We start from the raw sequence: 22,464 nt of genomic DNA, 5'->3' as shown, positions 1-22,464 counted from the left end.
GAGGAAGGGGAAGCTGGCTGGGGTTTTGGGAACCATGGACCCCCTTCAGAGCAGCTCTCAGAGGGAAAGGGTATGGCCTTGGCCCATGGGTGGCTCCTCCCCTCCTCCTCTTCCCTCCCCTCCCCCTCCCACCCCCTTTCCCCTCCCCTCCCACTCCCTCTTCCCTTTCTCCCTTCCTTCCTTCCCCTTCCTCCTCACCCTTCTCCCCTTTCCCTCCTTACTGGCCCCGGAGAAGCTGCTCTCTGCTGGTGGCATTAGTAACCAGCCTCAGAGACCAGCAGGCCCAGGCCCAAAGGTGCACCAGACTGGGCAGGAGTCTGGGAGCCCCACCATCTCAAACGTGCCCACTGCGGGGCCCCACAGCCTCCCTCTGCTCCTCAGCTTCCCTCCCCCATTCCCCAGACGGAAAACTCCAGCCACCGCCCCAGGCCCTCCCGCCCCCACCGCCTGCCCTGGTTCCTCTCCTTTCAGTCTCTGCGCTGGACATAAAAGCAGACGAATGGGCAGAGCGTGATATTAGTGCCAGAACCTAATTTCACAGCATTTTCGTGCAATACTCCATAAAACCGAACAAATGTGCTGCTGTGCAAATCCATTGCAAAGGCAGTGGAGGGTCTAGATCCCAGGGTGGGTGCTGAGGAACGGGGCACTGCGGGCTCTGGGGGTGTCCTGGAGGGCTCAGCCCAGGATCACAGGGAAGCAGAGCCTGACAGGCAGGATCTTGATTTCTTGGGGAGGGTGGTGGAGTCCCCCCAGGCGGGATGGACAGCCCAGCTCCCAGGACCAGCCTCCAAGGGGCCTTGTAAAGCGCCTGTCAGGATGGTCTGTCCAGATGGAAGAAGAAGAGAGGAGACTGGCCCATGGCGGTCTCCTCCTGGGCTGGAGGTTAGCTGTCTTGTGCTTGCGTGCATTTGGGTGCCGAGTGGGGTCCTAGGGTGTCCCTCTTGGGGCAGGTGGAGAGGGGCATGGAACAGGGTTTGGCCAAAGGGGACGGGATGACATCGCTACATGCCCCTCACCCTCTGAGAGGAAAGCTTTGCAGGGAGAAAAGGCATGGCCCCTGAGGACCTTGGGTTTCTGCTCCCTCCCCACTGCCCCCAAGCAGAGGGGGTGTGGCAGGAAGCCCCACCCTGAGGCTGGCAGGTGGGAATGAGGAAGGGGGGAAGGTAGGGCCAGGCCAGGTCCCCCAGGACACTTCCCACTAGCAGCCGGGCCAGCACCCCTGTCCAGCCCAGTTCAGCCCAGGGGAGAGCCCCATGGTCGCACCATGGGAGCCCCAGGCAGGAGAGCAGACGTGCTTTGCCCATGCCGTGCTCTGGTAGGGTGTCGGACTCAGAGATGGGCCCCCTCTGTGGGACAGGAGGACAAAGCCCCATGTGGGACTGGGAGACACCCCCATCAGTGGTTTGGGGCTGCCTCCCTGGCTCAGATCACGTCAGCAGCTCCTCACTGCCCCTGTTCTCCTTCCCTTCACTCCCTGTCCCATCATGTTAGCTTCTTGCCTTGCCTTTCTGTTCCTTGCTTGCTTTATGAAATATGCATAGACATTGAAGTGTAAATAATACATAAGCACAACGTGCCTGTGGACCCACCACTGGCCCCGAGGCACAGGCAGGTGTCCTGGCCTCCAGCCCCACTGCTCCTCCCGGTTTTATTCCCTGTCCCCAAAAGGGGAACTCTGTCCTATGGTTTTCTTTTCTTTTTTTTTTTAAGATTTTTATTTATTTATTTGACAGAGAGAGACAGCGAGAGAGGGAACACAAGCAGGGGGAGTTGGAGAGGGAGAAGTAGGCTTCCCGCAGAGCAGGGAGCCCGATGTGGGGCTCGATCCCAGGACCCAGGGATCATGGCCTGAGCCAAAGGCAGACGCTTAATGACTGAGCCACCTAGGCACCCGTGTCCTGTGTTTTGAATTGTTCATTTGCTTGCTTTTCTTTATGGTTGTAACTACTCTGTGTTTCCTCCAAACAGCGTATGATTTACTTGTATATTTCTGAACTTTGTTCGAATAGACTCACACTGTATTTTCTTCTGCACCTTTTCCCCTTTTTTAAACTCTATGTTGTTTTTTCTGAGCTTCACGCATGCGAAACGTGGTTCATTTCTTTTCAGTGCCAGGTAGAATTCCAGTGTGGGAGTGCACCACAAACCCCCATCCTCCAGTTGTTGGATACGTGTTCAAGGATGTCAGGCAGCATTGCTATGAACATTGGGTTCTGGCTGTCTGACCTCTGAGGGCGCTGGGCAGAAGCCCCAGATTTGGAGGCAATCCCTAGTTCTCTGCTTTTCCGCTGTTCCAGAAACAAGCCTGCTCCCTCCCAGCACAGCTGCTCTTAGCAGTCAAGGAGCCCATGAGAGCCTGCTTTCCCAGCCTCCAGGGGTTCCCACTGTTTCCCCTCAGGAGCAGCTAGCTGGTGACATCAGCAAGAGTCACCCTGATGGAATGGTCTGTTCCTCCAGGAACTGATCCTTTCTTCCTGCCAGGGAAGTTTGTGTGAAGGTGGGGTGAGTCTCTGGTCTGCCTCCCACTGTTATGGCCCTGATTTCTGCCTCTCTCCGCAAGGCCAGGCACAGGAAAGTTACACTGAAGGACTTGATGGATTTGCTTGTTCATGGAAGGCAACCAACTTACCCCGACTTACCTGGAACAGTCCTGAGTTTTCTGCATCTCAGAAAACCTCTCTGGGGTGCTGGGCCAGCTAGGATGGTTGGTTATGTTCAGTCATCATAGTTCAATAGAGGCAATGTCTCTTCCACTTATCTATCCATTTATCCATCCATCCATCCATCCATCCATCCACTCATCCATCCATCCATCCATCCATCCACTTACCCATCTACTTATCCATCCATCCATCATCCATCCATCCATCTATCCATCCACTTATTCATCCATCCATCCATCTACTTATCCATCCATCCATCCACTTATCCATCCATCCATCCACTTATTCATCCATCCATCCATCCATCCACTTATCCATCCATCCATCCATCCACTTATCCATCCATCCTTCTATCTAGCCATCTATCCAACAAATGTTTCTTTGGTGACCACTGTGTGTTAATAAGACCTTCAAGTAGTTCATTGATTTGCTCTAGCACTTGTAGATTGGCTCCCCTTCCCTGGCCCCAGCTCCCAGAGCCCCATCACCCATAGCCAGGGCGAGTCTGACACTTCTGTGTCCCACAACAGTGTGGAGCCAGTGACAGGGTCACCCGTACAGGGAGATGTGAAGCCACATTTTCACCAACAGAAGAGCTGTGTGTCCATCCCATTCCTGGGTGTTAATTGGGATTTTTTAGTTTTGGTGGTTTGTCCCTTTTAGAGAGTGTGGGTTGCTGCCACGTTAGAAAAGCTGTATAGGAATGGTTGGCAATCATACCAGGGCTGGAGGAGTCTGCAGAGAGGGAGCATCTTGTCATGGCCATGTTAGGCTACTGGAGTAAGAACCTGGTTCCTTGTCCCTGACCTTGGGGGCCTAGGGTGAGGCCAGCATGTCAAAGCCTTCCCAACAGGCAGGGGATGCTCATTCCCTCGTGGAGCCTGGGGCCCACGAACCTGGCCCTTCTGTGTATGACTGGGAGAAAGCCTTATGGATGGGGAGTCACCTTTGATTCAAAGGTACAACTTCACTTATTCATGTATTTGTAAGTCATTTATTGAGCATCTCTTGTGAGGAACCATGCTAAGGGTTGTGTGGGGCAAATAGGACCTTGGGGGGTGGCCCAAATGCAGGATGTTTGCAATCCAGATGAGGCCATAGGACACACATCACTGCATGCTGACAGAGCCAGGTCCAGAGGAGGCTGTCATGAAGCAGGAAGTTCAGAAGTGAGAGATGAGGGCTGGCCGGTCAGGAGAGCCAGGGAGGCTTTGTGGGAAGTGGGACTTAGCCGGGGGGAGATAGTTTGGGTTGCTGTTTAGCAAATAGTCATAGCCTCTCTCCCACTGTGGGCAGAGAAAGAAAATTATTTTCCTTTCCCCATTGATGCCAAGGTTGATCCAGTGGCTTGTGTTGGTCAATGGGATGACAGTGGACAAGGCATGAGCAGAGTGCATGCTTGGATCCTGTGCTCTGGTGATATGCCATGAGCAGGACCCCACCAGCCTAGGCTTTGGATAAATACACAGGGAGCAGACCTGGGCCCAACCCACTGCCGGGAGTCAAGCTCAGGTAATACACAGCCTGAGACAAGGCTGCCCTGCCCAGCCCATCTTTAACTGACAGAAAGGAGATTTGTCTGCAAACATGTCAGAGTGAGGGCAAATTCCTTCGTAAGCCCCTGACTTTGTGGGTAGTTTGTTATGGAGTGTTATGTGGGCGGTGGCTGCCTGATGCACTGACTCTAGTAGAGGGTGGGTTTTTGGGAAGCTGATGTGGGGTGAGGGGTGAGGGTTCGAAGGTGTTGGGGAGGGCAGGGCTATGCAGGGGTGCAGAAGGAAGAAGGCTGTGTGAGGTTAGCAGGGAGGCTGGAGAGGGTTTGAGGAGCGGGGAGGGGGAGTTGGAAAAGCACTTCGGAAGCAGGCTGTATGAACTGGTAGTGGTCTCAGAGAAGATCCCCTACCCCAGGGCACAGTCCTTCTCCCCCTTATCACGACCTCTGTATCCAAGCTTGCTCCCGAATTGACATAGAACTTGGGAAAAAGGTATTTTCTCTGGATGACTACAGGTGCTCACCGCTCCCCACCAGAACACGTGGATGTTTCAGTCAGGGGCTCGATCCCCAGGAGGATATTCTGAGCAGATCCAGGCTCCGGGCCTTTTCTTTTTTTAAAATTTTTAAGATTTTATTTATTTATTAGAGAGAGAGAGAGAGAGACAGCGAGAGAGGGAATACAAGCAGGGGGAGTGGGAGAGGGAGAAGCAGGCTTCCCGTGGAGCAGGAGCCCAATGCGGGGCTCGATCCCAGGACCCTGGGATCATGACCTGAGCCGAAGGCAGACGCCTAACGACTGAGCCACCCAGTTGCCCCCAGGCTTCAGTCTTTAACTTGATTCTGGTGCCTCAGCCCTCAGCTCCCTTCAGGGACACCCATCCAAATGGTCTCTTAGGACTCTCCTTTCCAGATGCCCTAGCCAAAGAGTGGTGAACACAGAGGCAGGTGCCAGGATCAACGAGTTGCCTAGAGGGAAGCAGGATGGGCTTGGAAGTCCGGATGCGTAGCCTGGAACCCATGATGGTCTGGAGAAGAGCCGCGGATGCAGCGGGCACAGGGCCCCAGCAAGTGATTGGGCTCAGAGGGCTGGCTGAGGGCAGAGGCCTGGGGAGAAGCAGAGGCCAGGAGGCCAGGGAGGAGGAGAGGACAGGGGGCCGGGGAGGAGGAGAGGACAGGGGGCCAGGAAGGAGGAGAGGATCCAACCTGAACACCATGAATCCAGCAAAAGCAACAACCAACACAGCAAAAAGTTTCCAAATATAAACAGCGCACATCCCCATCAACATGTTAATTAGGGCTCATTAGCCATGAACAAGCTCTGCGCAGCCTGAGGAGGCCGCCTTGGGTGGAGGATGTCTCCTGGAACCTTCTGTCTGCCCCCGGCGACTCAAGCCTGCGCCCATCTGCCAGGACCCCCGGGCTGCCCGGTCTTCTGCCGCGGCCTGCACAGATGCCCTGCACATCCCCTCCTGTCGGGCCTTATTGTTCTGGTGGCTTGGTTTCTGTCGGTGCTGGGGTCTGATGCGTGCGTGACTAAGGCGTGAGGAGCTGCCAACACAACATAAAAATCCATACGAAGGGTCTCCCGGAGCAGCGGTAATGGATCGGAAGAGCTGCAAGCTGCTCATGGCTGCCGGTCCCGGGTCACAGCGGGCCGGTAACCCAAGCCCCTTGCCAAGCTCTTGTCACCCGATGAGGGCAGAATCTATTTGGAGGGGGAAAGAGGATGTAATTCCTGTCTGCCCTGCCCATTTAAATAGTAGCCATAAGATGAGCTCCACTCAGAGCAAAATAAAACAAGAAATCAATGCAGCCCGGACCCGCTGCCTTTTAATTATTGTTATTATTTGCACCGCTAAACTTGTGAGGATCCAAGGCGCCTTCCCAAAGGTTTTGGGCAGCCCGGAAGGTGCCGATAGTTGCCATCACTGGGTGGGTCCCCCAGGAGGTGTGACCAGGCAGAGCTGGGTTGTGTTGGGTCTCGGGACAAGGAGAGAATTTTGCCATGCTCTGGTTTTCAGGCCCATCAGGTGGGAGGATGGGGAGGAGGAGGGAGAGAGGACCTGCCAGAGGGGTCCCTGCTGGAGAGGGTGCTACTGATGCCCCGCCGGATCTGTCGGTTTGCAGCCACCCCCTTTCCCGCCCCCCGTGACCAGCGGGCGACAGGAAGTGCAAAGGGCTGGCCCCAGGCTGAGGTCCCCTTCTGCCACTCTCCTGCCCCCCCTCTGCCTTTTCTGGGAGCCCTCATGGGAGTTGCCCACCAGGAACCCCCAGGTTGGGCGCTTCTTCTAGGGCACCCGCTGAAGACACTTGTAGGGACCTCAATTAGACATCCTATAATCATGAAAATTTCCAAGCTGCACACAGGTCTCAGCCCCCCAACAGGTAATGGGTGGGTCATTTCTAAGGGCGAGGGGTATTGGCCAGAGTGGCTGTCCCTGCAGGTTCCAGCTCATGCTGGAGGGTTTGCACTCTCCACCCCCTTTCACCTCTCACCTGCCAGCCACCCTCCCTTTCCTGCCACCTGCCCTGTGGACCTCACGCTCCTCAGAGAGACAGCTTACCTAGCTCCGACAGTTGTGGTGGGGAGTCAAATCCCTGTAAAAAGTCCCCCTGCAAGAGTGCGTGTATGTGTGTGCGTGCAGTGTATGTATGTATGTGTTGGTGCATGTAGATGCATGTGCATGCATATGCATGTACACGTGTCTGTAAATGTACATCAAAGCACACGAGTAGTGTATATATGTACACATGCGTGCATACATATTTACATATGTGCATGTGCACATCCATGTATATATCTATACACATGTGTATGCACACATATATGCACGTGTATTTCTATATGTTTGTGTACACACATGTATGTGCATATGCACATCTATGTGTATGTGCACACCTGTGTGCATATGCGTACGTATATGTGCACAGATACAACTGTCCATCCATGTGTATATGCATGTCTTTGTTATATATATATGTATGTGTGTATATATGCGTGTGTATATGTACTTGTATGTGCACGTGTACATCTATGTGTGCGCATGGGTATATGTGTGTGTGCACCCACCCATGGGTATACGTGGGTGTGCACGCCTCTGTGTACATGCACGTGCACGTCTGCGTGTGTGCTTGTGTGTGCGTGCACCCACGTGGGTGTGCACGCCTCTGTGTATTTGCACGTGCACGTCTGCGTGTGCACGCACGTGTGTGTGCGCACCCACGTGGGTGTGTATGGACGTGCACATCTGTGTGTTATATGTGTGTGCACCCACGTGGGTGTGTATGGACGTGCACCTCTGTGTGCATGTGTGTGTGCATCCATGTGGGTGTGCATGAATCTCTGTGTGTGCACACGTGTGTGCAGGTCCACAGGCCGGTCTCCTGGGGCTCTGCTGATCCCTGGGGGGATACGCCCTCCCACCTTTGGGTCTCAGCTGATGCTGATGTGTCTCCGCCCTCGGCCTGTCACCTCCTACCACAGCATTCGGTTTTCTCTTCATAGCGCTCAGAGGCACTTGTGGTGACATTATGACTTTTACTGCCGATGTGCTCCGTGTCTCCCCAAGGGCTGCTGTCGTTCCCAGCGGTAAGCCCAGTGACTGAGCAAGGCCTGGCTCTCTTGAGGTTCGAGGCTGTCCATGGGCTTCCTCCTTGACCATGGTGGGAATCTGGACCCCTTCTCTGACCTGTGTGGCTGTCAGCCTTCTGTGTTCTTTGGGCACTCCGGCCCATCAGCAGCCTCGGAAACAGCTCTCTGGATGCCACCCAGACAGAAGCAATTTCCAGGCGCCCAGCTGTCTCACCAGGAAATGTTTCCATGGGTGTCCGTTTTATTCCTGGGGGGTGGGGGTGGCTGGGAGGGCACGGCTCCGGGGCTGGCCGGGAGAAGGCAGCCTGCGGGCGTGGGCTGGCCCTTGGGCCCCACGCCACCCCCCTGGGGAGGCCCCACCTGCTCCGCCGCGGGCTGCCTGCTTCCCCTCCAGGTGGACTTCGAGGGCAGCAAACAGGCTGGGAGCAGCTGGGTCCTGCAGCAGAGAGCTGGAGAGGAATAGCTTTCGTCCCCACCCTTCCTGCCAAGAGGACCTCTGGGAGCTGACTGCTCCCGGGGTAAATGAACATCCCGAGGGTCTGGTCTCCAAGACGTTGCTCTGGTACAGGGGGAGGAACTCAGGAGCACCGGTGGAAGAGTCCTTTGCAGAAAAGCACGAAAGCCCTTTGCCTCTCCCCGCTGCTGACAGATTTCAGTCGGTGCAGCAAGATAATGGGGTGCATGTGTGCCTGTGTGTCCGGGGCTCCAGGGACTGAAGTGGCGCCTGGGGACTGGAGCGTGGAGCTGGGGGGCCGAGCAGCTGGGGCTGGGCAGCGCTGGACGCCTCCCCCGCCCACCCGGCCCTCTTTCTGTCCCCAGCTCCGCCTTCAGGCCTCGTCACCACCGACTGTGTATCAGGAACCTCCCAAGCATTTCAGTTTGCAGAGCTGGCTGGACACGTTACATAGCGAGTGGCCGGCAGCAGTGAGTCCCAACCGTGACCTTCGCCCCAGAAGGAGGCTGCTTTATTTTGAAGCTGCGTTGAACTGTGCATCGGCTGAGACCTGCCTTTTCTCCCCCAGTGAAGAGATTAAAATCCTTAAATGCCTTCTGGCGAAAGGGACAGCTGCCTCTTTATCCTTAAAATGCAAGTCAGCAAGGAGCACACTGGCCAGGGCCCGTGTGGGTTGGAGGAAGGCTGCCTGTCCCTGTGACCTAACCCCATCGATTTCCCCAATCTGATGAGACCTGGGCAGTGATCAATATCCGTGCATTTCTGCGAGTGAATGCAGAGGGAAGCGGGAGGCGGGGAGCCATGCGCCGGGGACACCAGCGCACGGGCCGGCCCTGCCAGCCGTGGGAGAGCTCACCCCTCCGGCCGGAGCTGCACCCCAAAGGCAGGATGGTGATGAGCAACAGTCGGCCACACACGGATCACAGGACCCCAGTGGGCTTCGGGTGGATGGGAAAAGTAATTCACGCGGCACGGTCTGACCCCAGCTCACCTGGCGTCCGGTGTCCCCAGCAGCTGTCCGCTGGAGGACTTTCTGCATCTGGCTTCACCTTCTGTCCGCTCCTGCCCTGGAGACGCTCAGCCTTGTTACCCACTGGCTCCGTTTAGCTTGTAGTCTCAGTGCCTTGAACCCAGACCTGGGCAGCCGATTCATGCTTTGTTGAATGACTGAGTGCATTTCTGGTGGGGCTGTCCTGTCCCCTTTCACTGTGTCTGGTCACTGTTTGCGCTTCTCTGTCCCTCGTCCCTTGGCCCAGGACTTCTGTGTGGGGCATGTGCCCGGAAATTTCCACTCTTGGAAATCCTACACAGCCTTCAGAACCCCACTCAAATGTCACCTCCTCCAGGAAGCCTTCTGTCGCCTCCAGCTAGAAGTGGTCCTTCCCTGCCTGAGCTCAGGCTGGGTGCTTAATGGTCTCAGAGGTGTCCCTTCCAATAATGATGGCTGCTTCTTTTTTGTTCTTGCTAAATATTGCCATCGTGGTAGACTGTCCTTGGACTCATCTGGGGTTCCTTCTGAGAGGAAGCTGGATTTGGAACGTCCTCTCATTTCTGTGCCTCGGCTGGAAATACTGCTCCTGCACCCGCACTCTGAAGCCCAGTCTTAGATCCGACCTCCGTTCTTTGGGGCGTCCGGTGCCGGGCCTCTGCCTGCTGCCGACCCCTCAACCGTGGGGTGCTTTCCATCTTGTCTGGACTCCAAAGGCCATAGGACCGTCGGGTACACCTCCTTCCCCTGCCGCTAGCCATGCTCCCTGCTGCTGCTAAGGTGATAGGTTTAGGGTGGGAACCTGCTGGGGGCCCTCTCCTGCTCACACCCAGCCCCTGGTGGTCCTGGCTGCCCAGCACAGCCCGCGGCTCCCTGTCGCCTGCCATCCGCTGGTCTGCCACGCCGCATGGTACTGGCCCCTCGTGTGCCTCCTCGCACCTCTGCATCTTTGCTCACCGTGCCCTCTGCCTGGCGTGCCCGCTCCATGTGTCTGCACCTGGCCCGCCTTTAAGACCGAACTGAGGAATCACCCAGGAATCCCAAGCCTCCGGTGGGCTGCATGTCTGGACCCCACCTCACCCCCTGGGTGGTTAGTCCCTCTTGAACTCATCAGCATCCAAGGCCAAAGGCTGCGTTTTGTCTCTCTGGACTGCCAGATCCTGGCCCAGCCTTTGCTGAGCCCACCATGGGAGGCTGAGCGGGACCACCCTCCAGTAGCCCAGCTTGGGGCTAGATCGCGGGTTGGCCTTGTCCACGATGAGCAGGCATGACCGTGGCCCACGCCATGGTGGGGTTCTCCATCAGGGCCAACGCCTCCCTCTGAAACCGACACCTCATCCTCACCTAGCCCGGCCGGAGGCCGCCCCTGGAGCGTGGCCTTGGCTGTGTGCAGAGATGTCTCAGTCCTGCTGACCACCAGACAGGCAGTCCTCAAACGCCCCTGAGCCAACACACGGCATGCTTATTTTGGCTCACAATGTCTGCTGACCTCTTCCCCAGGAGGGACTCAGCTGGCTGGGGAGGCAATGTAGGGACAGTCCATTGGGACGTGGCCACCTCAGTCTGGGAGTGACAGCACGTTCTTCCATTCCTCTCCCTTTGGCCAGAACCGGACATCTGGTCCCCCCGGCATGCTGTGGGGGTGCGGCGGGAAGGGCAGGCCCCACTGGATGCCTGGCTCTGGGGCCAGCTCACTGTCTCTGCCACGGGACTCCGGGCTCAGCGTGGGCACAGTACGTGACAGCTCTGTGCCCCAAATTTCCCAACTTTTGAAGTCAGCACAAGAAAGCTATCGTGGGGATTAATGTCCCACCATCAGGAAAGTGGCTTTTGTGAGGGCTGGCCAAGTACGTATTTGCCCTCAGTGGCCACTAGGCGTTCCACGGCAACAGAAGCGCCTGGAAGAGGCGTCAGTGACAGCTCAGGGTACTGCCCTCTGCTGCCGGAGCCCCACCCCTCCTCTCAGAGAGAGCTCCCCTTGACTCCTGCTCCTGGAACCCGGGGTCGAAAGCCAGAAAATCCATGGATGCCACGCCTCGCACGTGGCACACAGCCCAGGGCCCCACACGTGGCTTCCCTAGAGCCAGAGGGGGTGGCACCCAATTTACGGTTGAGCAAAGAAAGGCCTGGGGACTTGCTTGGATCAGGGCAGAGGGGGGCTCCGACCCCCGTTTCCGGGTTCCAGGCCCTCCCTCTGGGCTCCGCTCCAGGCCCCCTTCCCAGTGAAGAGGCCTCCTGCCCCGGCTCACGGCAAGTGTTGGCAGGATGACAAAGGCTGGGCAGAACATGTCTGATGCGCTCGTGTGGCAGAAGCTATTGGGACACAACGAGAAAACTTGATAAACGGAGATGTGAGAATGCGGATGGTGTCTCGGGGCCGAAACAGGTCTTGGGTATCCTTGTTGATTCAAGAGAGTAAAGCAGAGACCGGGGGGCTTGCAGTGTCCTGTCTCACCTGATCTTCCACCTGAAGACGCAGATAACTACATTTGCATGCTAGATGGAGAAGTGTGAATATTCCCCACAGCGGCCAAAAGGTGAAGAAGCCATGTGTCCATCGACGGATGCGTAAACATAGTGGGAACCGCCACACAACAGAATATTACTCAGCCTTGAAAAAGGAAGGGAATTCTGACACCTGCTACAACGTGGATGGACCTTGAGATTATCATGTGGAGTGAAGTAATCCAACCACAAAAGGACAAATATTGTAAGATTCCACTGATACAAGATCCCCAGAGTCGTCAGATTCATAGAGACAGAAAGTAGGATGAAGGGGGTGCCAGGGGCTGAGGGAGGCGGGAGGGGGATCATGTTTAATGGACACAGAGTTTTGCTTTGGGATGGTGAGGATGTGGGTGGACGGCGGTGGCAGTTGTTCAATAATGTGAACGTACTTGATGCCGCTGAGCTGTGCACTCATACACGGTTGAAATGCTAATTTTATGTTATGTGTATTTTACTACAATTAAAAAAAAAAGCAGCATGAGGGGTGCCTGGGTGGCTCAGTCGTTAAGCGTCTGCCTTCGGCTCGGGTCATGATCTCGGGGTGCTGGGATCAAGCCCCACATCGGGCTCCCTGCTCCGCGGGAAGCCTACTTCTCCCTCTCCCACTCCCCCTGCTTGTGTTCCCTCTCTCGCTGTCTCTCTCTGTGTCAAATAAATAAATAAAGAAATAATCTTAAAAAAAAAAAAGCAGCATGAGTGTTTCTTTCGGTTTCCAAGTCTTAGGCTTTCTCTGACCCTGGCTGGGGTGTTTCTGGCGGCGCCAGGAGCTTCCACAGGCAAATGCTGAGACTCTCAAGGCTGGTAAGTGTTCCTCGTCAGGACCTGCCTTCTCAGGAGCGGGCGTCTTCCCCCGGCCTGAAGCCCTCTCTGGATTTCAGGTTTTATGCTTCTGTTCTCTCCCGAGCTTTGTGCTCAGCACAGGGCTTTATGGGAGTTTTGTATTGTTGTGCATAAACCCAAACTTACAAAAGGTACACTGGGGATGATTAACCAATATCATCATACTGTGTCTCCTCCTGCGAAGATTTACCACGTAGTTAACTTCTTACAGGGTAACTTCAAATGCAGTTCGCGCTGAGCTGTGTCCATGTGCAGCAACCCAACCTCTCTTTTTGGTGGAGGACTGAGGGTCGGGGAATGAGGGAAGGGTGACCTGGGGCATCAGGTGCTTGCAGAATCCACTCTGGGGGAGAAGCCCTGCTACACTCACATCTCAGAAGTCCTTGGCAAGGTCTGGGCCCCCACAAAGGACGTGGGAGGGGGACGGCCTCAGCCCAGGATCACTTCATTGTGGAGACAGAAACTAATTCCTCTCTAAGTGGGAAAAGGCTCTTTAGCTACATTAAGAGGCTGAAATCTGATGAAAAGGCAAATAGATTCAATCTTCCTTGCACTAGTCGCCTGGGACTTCATAAGACTCAAACCGATTAGAAAAATTCACATTGAAAGCATCGTTTATAATAGACCAAAATCATAGAAAACATTTGGCTTGGAGGGAGGGAGGAAGAGCACTTCCACCTAAGCCATAATCTTTCATTATCTCCCCCTGTCTCCTTTATGGGGTCTGACAGCCCTGTCTCTTCCCCAGGACTAATCATTAGACTAATTAGTGGCTAATCAATGTTTAATTAAAACCTAGCCATTAATTACAGAAGTGCCATGGCAACTTGAGAATAAACTGGTTGCAAGTGGGATCCGATTTCCGTAAGCATGGCTGGTCACCCAGGCAGGAAACTTTCCTTCTGGTCTTTGTCGGTGCTTCTTTGCACTTTGGTTTGGGTGGATCTGGAAGTCTGGAGAAGGAAGAAGAGAAGGAGTAGGGAGCAGCATGGGTTGATATGAGCATCTTGGCTTCCGGCCCATTACCCAGTTTCCCCACCCACTCCACCGGACCTTTCCCCATGGTTCTGGCATCGCTCTTCCCACGTCTCTAATTTTAATCTATTTTTCCTCTGAAAATCCCTTATTGGGCATCTACATACTTGCATTTAGACTAACACTCAAACCTATTACCATAAACTGCAAGGTCCTAGATCAGTGGTTCTCAACCCTGGCTACATGTCAGAGTCACCAAGAGAGGTTAAAAAAAAAAATAGAATAGAAAGTTAGACAAACAGACCAATGAACAGAGTAGAGAACCCAGAAACACACCCAGCATATATGGGTAAACAACATATGATATGAGGCAAAGGTGGCCCTTTCAAGAAAGTGGCATGGATGATCTTTGCTATCAATGGTGCTGGGTCAGTTGGATAGCCACCTAAAAAAACCCAGGAAGCTTGACCCCTACCTCACACCATATATGGAGGTCAATTCTACCTTCTAGAAGATAATATAGAAGACTATCTGGAATATTTTCATGATACAAAGAGCACTAACCATAAAGGAAAAGATGGACAAATGAGGTTATATTAAAACGAAGGGCTCCTGTTCACCAAAAGTCACCATTAAGGGAGTGGAAAGGTAGGCACAGGACAGGAGATGTTTCTGGAGATATGACTTGCAAAGGGGCTCACAGGAAAATGGGTAAGAGACTTGAACAAGTACTTCACAAAGTGTCCTATTAGTCGTCAGAGAAATGCAAACGGAAATACTGCTCTAACCCAGTGGGATGACTAAAATGAGTAGACTGGTGACCCCAAGGGCTGGTAAAGATAGAGGACCACGGAACATTCATACTTTGGAAAACTGTTTAGCACAATCTCCTGAAGCTGAGCATATGCCAGCCCCGGGGCCCTGCTGCCCCACTCCTAGACATCCGCTGAGGAATGTACACGCACCTGTGCACCAAGGCACATGCTCTAGAGAGTGAGCACAGCACCGTCGTTTTAATAGCTCCAAATGGGTTGCAACCCAAAAGTCTTTCAACAGGAGTAGGGCCAAATAAAACTGGTGAATTCATGTGGGAGGATACATAACAGCACCTCTATACTCAATGAACCTCACAGAAATAATGTAGCGTGAAAGGACCCAGGCACAAAATTGGATGTCAACTGTATTATCCCGTTCATACAGAGTTTAGGAACAGGCAAGATCATGGAGGTAATTATCTTTGGGGAGGAGGAAGGGGGAGTCACTGGGGAAGGAGGGGGCTTTCTGGGGGTCTGTGATATTCTACTTTTTGATCTCAGTGATGTGTGCATGGACGGTCCACTTTGTGACTAATCATTGAGCACACATTTATGATTTGTGCACTTTGGGGCATATGTGTTATTTTCTTAAAGAGAAAAATGAATTGAGGCCTGGCTCCAGGCCAGAATAATTAGGTCAGAGTCCCTGGGAGAGGGTTCAGGTGACTCTGACATGTACTGGGGCTGCCCACCACATGGCCAACCTCTTGTCTCCCCCTCTCCCTTGCCTGCTCCTGCCCACCTCCTTTCTGTCCCTTGAACATGCCTCTTGTTTTCGGGCACCAACTGTTTGCACTTGCCTGTGTGTTCCCTGGGATTGGAAGGCTGTCTCCTGCCTGGCTCCCTCAAGTCACGCCCTACAGTGACCTTCCCTGGCCCGTCCATCTAAAATGGGCTGCTCATCCCAGCCACTTTCTGTTCTATCATTCTGTTTATTTCCTTTACTCTTTTGCGGTAGAGACAATGTCCTGTGGTCATCAAATTCCATTTCATTTGCGTCTTCCTGGATTTCGAAGAAGACTGTGTTTTTCAACCTCCCTTGCAGTTAGGTTGGGGCCGGTAGTTTGTGGACAGAGGTGACAGACGCCACATCCAGACCTTGCCACAGAACCTCTTGTGGGACCGTCCACACCCCCTATTCCTCTTCCACGGTGACCAAGGCGACCACCTGTGTAAGATGGAAGAGCCCAGGACGTAAGGAGCCTGGAGCCCGGAGTCACCGACAGGAGGAGAGCTGCCAAGTGGGGCTGCTGAACCACACTGATCATAGGTGAGAAATGACCTTTCCACGAAGCACTGAGCTTTCAGGCTTTGTTTGGGCCTGCGCGAGCGTAGACTATCCTGACTCATGCAGCACTTACTGCAATCTGAGATTACCTTGTTGGATTTCTGTCTCTTTGTCTAGAACGTGAGCTCCTGTTTACAGCTGTATTTCCAGCCCACGGGCACAGGCCCGGCGTGCAGAAGCCCAGCAGCATTCCATGCAGGCGATAAATGATTCAGTGTCGAGAGGACTCTGGAGACAGAGATGATGTTCTCAGGGCGGGAGGGGGGAAGTCTGCAGGAGAGAGCGTGGGTCTTGGGTTCCCTTTCTGAGTGGTAGTCTCTCCATCTGTAATAGCATGCAGGCTTATTGGAAGGACTGCATGCAATCGTCGCTTATGAACACCTAGCATGTTGCAGGGTGGAGAGGCGGCCTGTAATACTCCCTAGGATTGCAGATGCAGACGGGCAGACAGGGGAATCGAAGGCTCGAGTCAAGAACGGTCGGCCCGCACCTGCATTCGGTGGTGGAGGGGGCTGCACTTTCAGATGGGAGTGGGGTGGAGGTACGCTCATCGCCGGGTGGGCTTGGGGAGAGGTGCTCAGGGCACTCTGCACCCGTCCTGGGTGGCGGGAGGCACCTCCAGGTGCAGAGTGACACGATGTTCCCCATTCAGGGAGGCAAGCCGGCCTTGGACGCACCTGGAAATCCCAGCAGGGCAGCCCTTGCACCCTTGGGTCCTCTGCCTGTCTCCTCTTTCACCTTCTGCTGCTTGCGCCCCCTGAAGCTCCACTGTCCTCTACCTGTCACCTGGCCCAGTCTCACCTGTCTGCAGATTCACCCCGGTTACGCTGCTGAATTTCCTTTCCTGGGACCTCTGCATGTTTAGAGATGACTGCTGGAGATCGGAGAGTCTTCACACGGAATGAGAGACCAAGTGGTGATGAGGGGTGTGCTTGGGGTTTTGCCAACGGCTTTCGTACACAGTGCCGGATGGGCCTGGGAGGGGCGGGAGGCTGGGCTTTACCTGTCCAGGTGTAAACAGGGTGAAGAGTGGGCCATGGAGGGCCCCAGTCCAGGGGACTCCAACCCTTTTGTACCAAGGAGCCCTATGGCATCTGGGGGAGCCAGCGGACCCCTTCTCAGCAAAATAGTCTTAAATCCATAAAAGAGATTTCCTAGGGTTATAGTATTAAAATATAATTATCAAAATATTTAAGAAATGAGACATCGTTGTATATGCTTTTTTGTTGGAGAGAAGTTCTTGTAACATAAAATGAACCCTTTTAAAGTGTCCAACTCAGTGGCATTTAGTGTCCTCGCCGCACCACCCAGGCACCCCCCGCCCATGTCCACCGCCTCTGGCCGAACCCGTCGAGCGGGTCCTCCCCATTCCCCTCCTGTCCTGGTAACCTCCGGTCTTTCTCCACGGACTCGCCTATTCCGAATATTTTATAAAAATGTGGTCTTTTGTGACTGAGCATAATGTTTTCCAGGTTCATCCACGTGGTGACAGGTGTCAGACCTTCATTCTTATGTCTGAATCTATTCCATTGCACGGATACCATACTTTATCTATTCATCGCCTGATAGGCATTTTGGTTGTTTCTACTTTTTGGCTTTTGAAGGTGCTCCTTTTGAACAAATTACTTAACTCGATGTAGCGGCGGGTCTAAGAAGCACCTAAATCCAGAAATAATGACCACGGCGGGTGATATTTTGCGATGTATGCACCACCTGGCACGTGCCATGGACATGCCCGTGTGTCTGTGGCAGGGACAGCTGGCTGGGGGCTGGTGTCCGCGAGTGAGAAATTGTCAAAGAGGGGAGTGTGGGAAGGAATGAACTGCTTTCCCATTCAGGTTCCCAGACCCTCTGGATTCTCCCCAGATTTGGGACCCCTGGTCTTGCCAACGCACCCGTTCTTGTGAGAGGCAAGCGGAGCCCTGAGCGGTTATGGCTTTGCCCTGCAGAAACCTGGGCAGGGACCCGGGCCAGGGCCTGGCCTGCAGGTTTGCTGGCTTCTCCGGCTCAGCAAGACCCAGGTGTTTTCCGGCCAGGGTGACTCGGGCGGCCCCTATCTGTTCTTCAGCACGTCCGTACCTGTCCTGGGCCGGTGAAGGTCGGCGCGGCAGGGACGTGCCCCTGCTGCCTCCCAGCCTCCCCGCTGCCAGACTTGCCGCCGCCTCCCACCCCCCTGCCAGCCCTGTCCTCTAGGTTCTCTCACTCCTCCTGCTCCTCTGGGGAAACGAAGTTGTGAGGGCGCTTGTGGGTGACCCGGCACTGTCCTTTCTTGCTTTGCCTGAGTGCTTTTTCGAAAGCCGCCGCTATGGGGTGAGAAAAAGTGAGCCTGTGTTCTTCCCCCATGAACGAAGCCCTGACGACATCCTGCTCATGGATGCACCTGGAAACACGCGCCAAGAAAGAAATCAGACACACAGGACCCGTGTGGTGTGACGGCCCCTGTGTGAGATGTCCAGGGCAGGTGCGTGCGGACAGACCGCAGAGCACCGGTAGGTGGCCAGGGGCCGGGGAAGCGGGGAGGGACTGACTGCTCACTGGGCCGGGGCTCCCTCTGGGTGCTGAGAATGTTCTGGAGTGAGATAGAGCTGGTGTCTGCCCAGCCCTGTGAAGCCACCGAGTTGTACGCTTTCAAATGGTTCATTTTATGTTAAGTGGATGTCACCTAAATTAAAACAAACAGAACAGCACCTTAGTCCAGCATGTCCCCCCCGGGCTGCTGGGAGATGTGACTTGAACACAATCCAGCGACTACTGTTAAAAGCCCACTGACCCCTGGTTGGCTGCCCCGAGGTGACCTCCTTGCTCCCAGCTGGATCTGGGGCCCTGCAGGTGCTGGGGACAGTTCTGTCTACTTCCAGTTTTCATCCCGAGGCCGCGAGCTGGGCTGAGACAGACGCAGGGCGCCCACCCCCTTTCCTGACCCTCGGCGCCTCTCGAGGTGCTGCCGTGGGTTTCCGGCTCGGCCCCCTGCACCCCGTCTCCTTATGCCCCCGGCAGGAATCTGTGGGCTGCTGAGTGGACAAGGTTGCCATGTGCGCGCCATCTGGGAAGGACCTGAGTGGCCGAGTGGCTGACGTAGAGATAGGTGGGGATGGGGGTCCAGGATGTGTGTGTGTGTGTGTGTGCGTCTAGGTGTCTGAGCTCCCTACCTGGGCTGCCCTCGCCAGCCTCCAGGGGCACCTGCAACCCGGAGCAGCAATGGTCAAGGGGTGCAAGCAGCGTAGGTGTGGTGGGGCACAGGCTGAGAGAGGGAGATAGAGGGAGGGAGGGAGGGAGAGATGGATGGATGGAGCAAGGAGGGAGGGAGGGAGAAAGCAGGTGTACCGCTGCGCATGCGTAAATCAGGAACTAGAGAACAGAGAGACTCTGGACTCCCTTCTAAGGCCTCCTCTGTCTTTCTTTTGTGAGAACTGTGAGTCCTTCCTTTTTGTAGTAGTGAATTCTCAGCTTAAGAAAAACCCATGAGCAAAGTGAGTCCCTCCCCTGGGCTGCCTGTGTTGGGGCCACTAAACCTAGGGGTCTTTTCTGTTATTTTTACAGAAGAACAAAGTGTCCTCGCCCTTTGTCCCCTCCTCTGACTTGTGAGCTCGTGTGGTCTTGAGGACTCCATCCAGAAGACGTCACCTGTGTCCTGAGACCGACCAGGCGCCCCACTGAGATGAGCCCCTCGGTGTCCTGCTGATGCGCTGACCCAAGAGCCCTTGAGCCTTCTTTGAAACACCCGGGGAAGCAGCCATGCTAACTGCTCAGCAGGCTTGGGATGCTCGTTATGACCCCTGTGTTCTTCCTTATGGTGCAAGGCTGGTTTTTATGGTGACCTCAATGTTTTCCATGACAGAATAATGTCGGTGCTCGGTGTCCAGGCCTGTACTTGGTGGGCTTCTAGAGTCTAGCCAGGGTTGGTATGTGTGGCTGGAACACTGAGGATGCACCAAGAGTATGTGGGGTGGGGGTGGGGGTGGGAGGTACTTGGAGGTTTAAAGACCCTGCTATGGTCTCCCCATGAGCTCACAGAACAGGCCACTGAGAATCAGGTCAGAAGAGGTTTCCAGTGCTCTGCGCGCGCTCTCCCGCCCCCCTCCCACTGTCTTCCTCCTCCCCCCACACAAACCATCCCTCCACCTCCCTCAGCACCTGCCGCCAACCAGGTACCATGCAGGAGCGTGTTTCCAGAGCTGCTCACTTGCTCCGTGCCACGACGTGCACGAGTCTGTGGGAGGGGGGACAGGTTTGTCTGGACAAAGTGGAGCTCTCCAGGATGGAGAAGGACGCGAGGCCATTCAAAATCAAGAAACCCATTAGCTGCGTCTTCACAGAGGCCGGGAAGCTGAACCTCGGCCCGGGGAGCTGTCCTGCTGCCATGTCCAGTGTCCTGAGCTCATCACCGTGTTGCTCTGTGCAGACTGCTTTTCTTGGAGGCTCATTTGTCAAGCATCCCCGGCCCTTGGATGGAAGGGGTCGCCGCCAGATTGGAACTGTGCCTTGATTCTTGTTTTCTGCTGGTGTTCCCACTAACGAAGGGCAGCTGCAGGAGAAAAGCATCCTGGGGGCCTAGACGTGGTGGGAGTGGAGCTCCGTGCTGAAGACCCCGGACAAGGGGCCACATCACTTGCTCCTTGCCGTCTGAGCATGTGGCCACCTGTATTTTCTAACTGCTAGCTACGTGCACCCAGAAGCAGAGGTGTCGGGAGGCCAGCCAGCAGCTGTGAGCCCGTGAATTTCCAGTCGGACCCAACTCCTTAAGAGCAAAAGGAGCGGGGCTTGGGCGCCCCTGGCCGCCGTGGTTCTTCATCTTGGTGTCTCTCTCCAGTCTGTCGGCACCGGCCCTGGGGCTGCTTCTGTGGGGCCCTCTCCCATGTCTCCCTTCCTTGCCCTTTCTCTTCCACACCCCTCACCCTGCTTGCCTTATTTCCTGCACCCTAGTTTCCAGGTACTCCTTGTCTTCTACTTGGACCATTGCCGAGGCCTCCCTGTCGCCCCCCCCTGAAATTCCAAGCCTGTATATCCCATTGTTGTCACAGAAGTCTTTCAGAAGCAGAGCTACTTCTATGGCATGCTGCTGCTCAAGAACATTCAGTGGCTCCCTGTTACCTAACATAAAGAAGTCCAGACTCCTTGGCATGGCCTTGGACCCCCTCCGATTTGGCCCTGAGTTGACTTTATGGACGTGGCCTGCCTCATTTCCCACCCTAACCCGACTCCCCATTCTCACAACTCCTGGCTGGAGTTAAACGGGATGGCCTGCTTACACCTCCCATCTGTGTCCACCCCGCATGGGCTTTGTGCTGGAGAGTTCTGTGAAGGAGACGACATCCCAGTGATCTTCCAGTCCACACTACCTACCCTCCCCTTCCCCTGAACTCAGAGTGTTTACGGGCTGGGTCACTCTGCATGGAAATCATTGATTCAACAAACACTGCCCATTGACACGATGCTTTGGTTCAGCCTGTCCTGAACTTTCCTGGACAAACTCCCGCCACACATTCTCAGTCCTATGGCGTTTTCAGCTCCTTGTTGCTCGGTGTCACAAAGAGGCTACTGTACCACTTCCCAAGTCCCACCCTATAAGCACCTAGGGTTTTCTTATCTTTCCATCCTTCTGTTCTTTAACTCACCATGTGCTTACAGAGTTCCTGTTCTGTGCCGAGCACTGGGGGTACCGTGGCGGTGAGGTGGACCCCGTCCTCCTGTTGTGTGAAGCGAGGTGGACGGGACCCCCCGGCCCCAGCACTGTGTAGTGAGCATGAAAAGGTGTGGGTGCTAGGAAGCAGGTGAGGGGGGCTGTGTGGTCTTGGGGTGTCAGGGGCCCCGTCTCTGCAGAGGGGACTTTCAGCTGACATTGGAAGGATGACTGGGTGTTGGACATGAGAGTGGGAGCATCTGGAGACACACCAGGAAGGTGTGTGAAAGGCAGGAAGCATGTCCCAAGGGACTGGCAAGGGCTGGGTGTGACACCATCAGAGTTGCCTTTTGCGAAGGTGACCCTCTGCCGAATCCGGCCCACTGCCTGTTTTTGTCCATAAAGCTTTATTGGCACCCAGCTGTGCCCATTAGTTTATGTTTTGCCAATGGCTGCTTTCTAGATGTGGAATTGTGGAACCAAAGGCCATGTGGCCCGCAGTGCCGGACATATTTACATGGACCTCTTATGAAGCGCTTGCAGACCACTCTGTTAAAAAGCTGGGTTGGGGGTGCCTGGGTGGCTCAGTTGGTTAAGTGGCTGCCTTCGGCTCAGGTCATGATCCCAGGGTCCTGGGATCGAGCCCCACGTTGGGCTCCCACCTCAGTGGGGAGCCTGCTTCTCCCTCTCCCTCTGCCTGCCGCTCCCCCTGCTTGTGCTCTCCCTCTATCTCTATCAAATAAATAAATAAAATCTTAAAAAAAAAAAAAAAAAACTGGGTTGGTTTGGGATGTCCTGGAAGCAGAGCTGAGACAAGGGGGTTGGCACGGGGATGACGGCGGTGGGTGGAGGACGTGGGCCAGCAGGACTCGGGGCTGTATGGGGTCAGGCAGGGGAGAGAGTGGATGTGAGGAGTGCTGATGGAGATCCTGCTCTGAGGGAAGGCCCCCTGTTCAGGTCCGGACAGGCCCTGACCACCTGACTGTTCTGGAACCTTCCTTTCATTTCTCCATGAAACTGACTCCTGGTCTCCTGGTCTCTGCAGCTGCATCATGCTCCACAGATCTTTCCCTCCAGGGTTTGCCGACGAAACTGGAAAGTGTCTTCACCTTGCTCCCAAGTGTGATGTGGGGTGTGGAGACCCCACAGTTCCCGGAGCATCTGTCTCTGTGCGCAAAGCGTTTGTCTCCCCAGTCTGGAAGACGGTGGTCTACCCAATCCCT

At 54.8% G+C, this 22,464-nt stretch overlaps 2 long non-coding RNA genes across 2 annotated transcripts in view; both read left to right on the top strand.

Annotated features, from left to right (window-relative positions):
• LOC118527179 (uncharacterized) overlaps positions 1-12,369 on the top strand; it is a 32,184-nt gene extending 19,815 nt beyond the window's left edge. Inside the window, exon 3 of the long non-coding RNA XR_013445266.1 lies at positions 8,573-12,369. This is a non-coding gene — a long non-coding RNA (uncharacterized LOC118527179). The remainder of the gene's footprint in view (positions 1-8,572) is intronic.
• A 2,678-nt stretch (positions 12,370-15,047) lies between these two features.
• Positions 15,048-22,002, top strand: LOC118527177 (uncharacterized). The gene is made up of 4 exons (XR_013445267.1): positions 15,048-15,603; positions 15,739-16,547; positions 17,973-18,110; positions 19,162-22,002. It is a non-coding gene; the product is annotated as an uncharacterized LOC118527177 (long non-coding RNA).
• The last annotated feature ends 462 nt before the right edge of the window (positions 22,003-22,464 follow it).

Source organism: Halichoerus grypus, chromosome 2 (genome assembly GCF_964656455.1).
Source record: "Halichoerus grypus chromosome 2, mHalGry1.hap1.1, whole genome shotgun sequence".
NCBI lineage: Eukaryota > Metazoa > Chordata > Mammalia > Carnivora > Phocidae > Halichoerus > Halichoerus grypus.
This window is presented reverse-complemented; position numbering and strand designations above follow the sequence as displayed.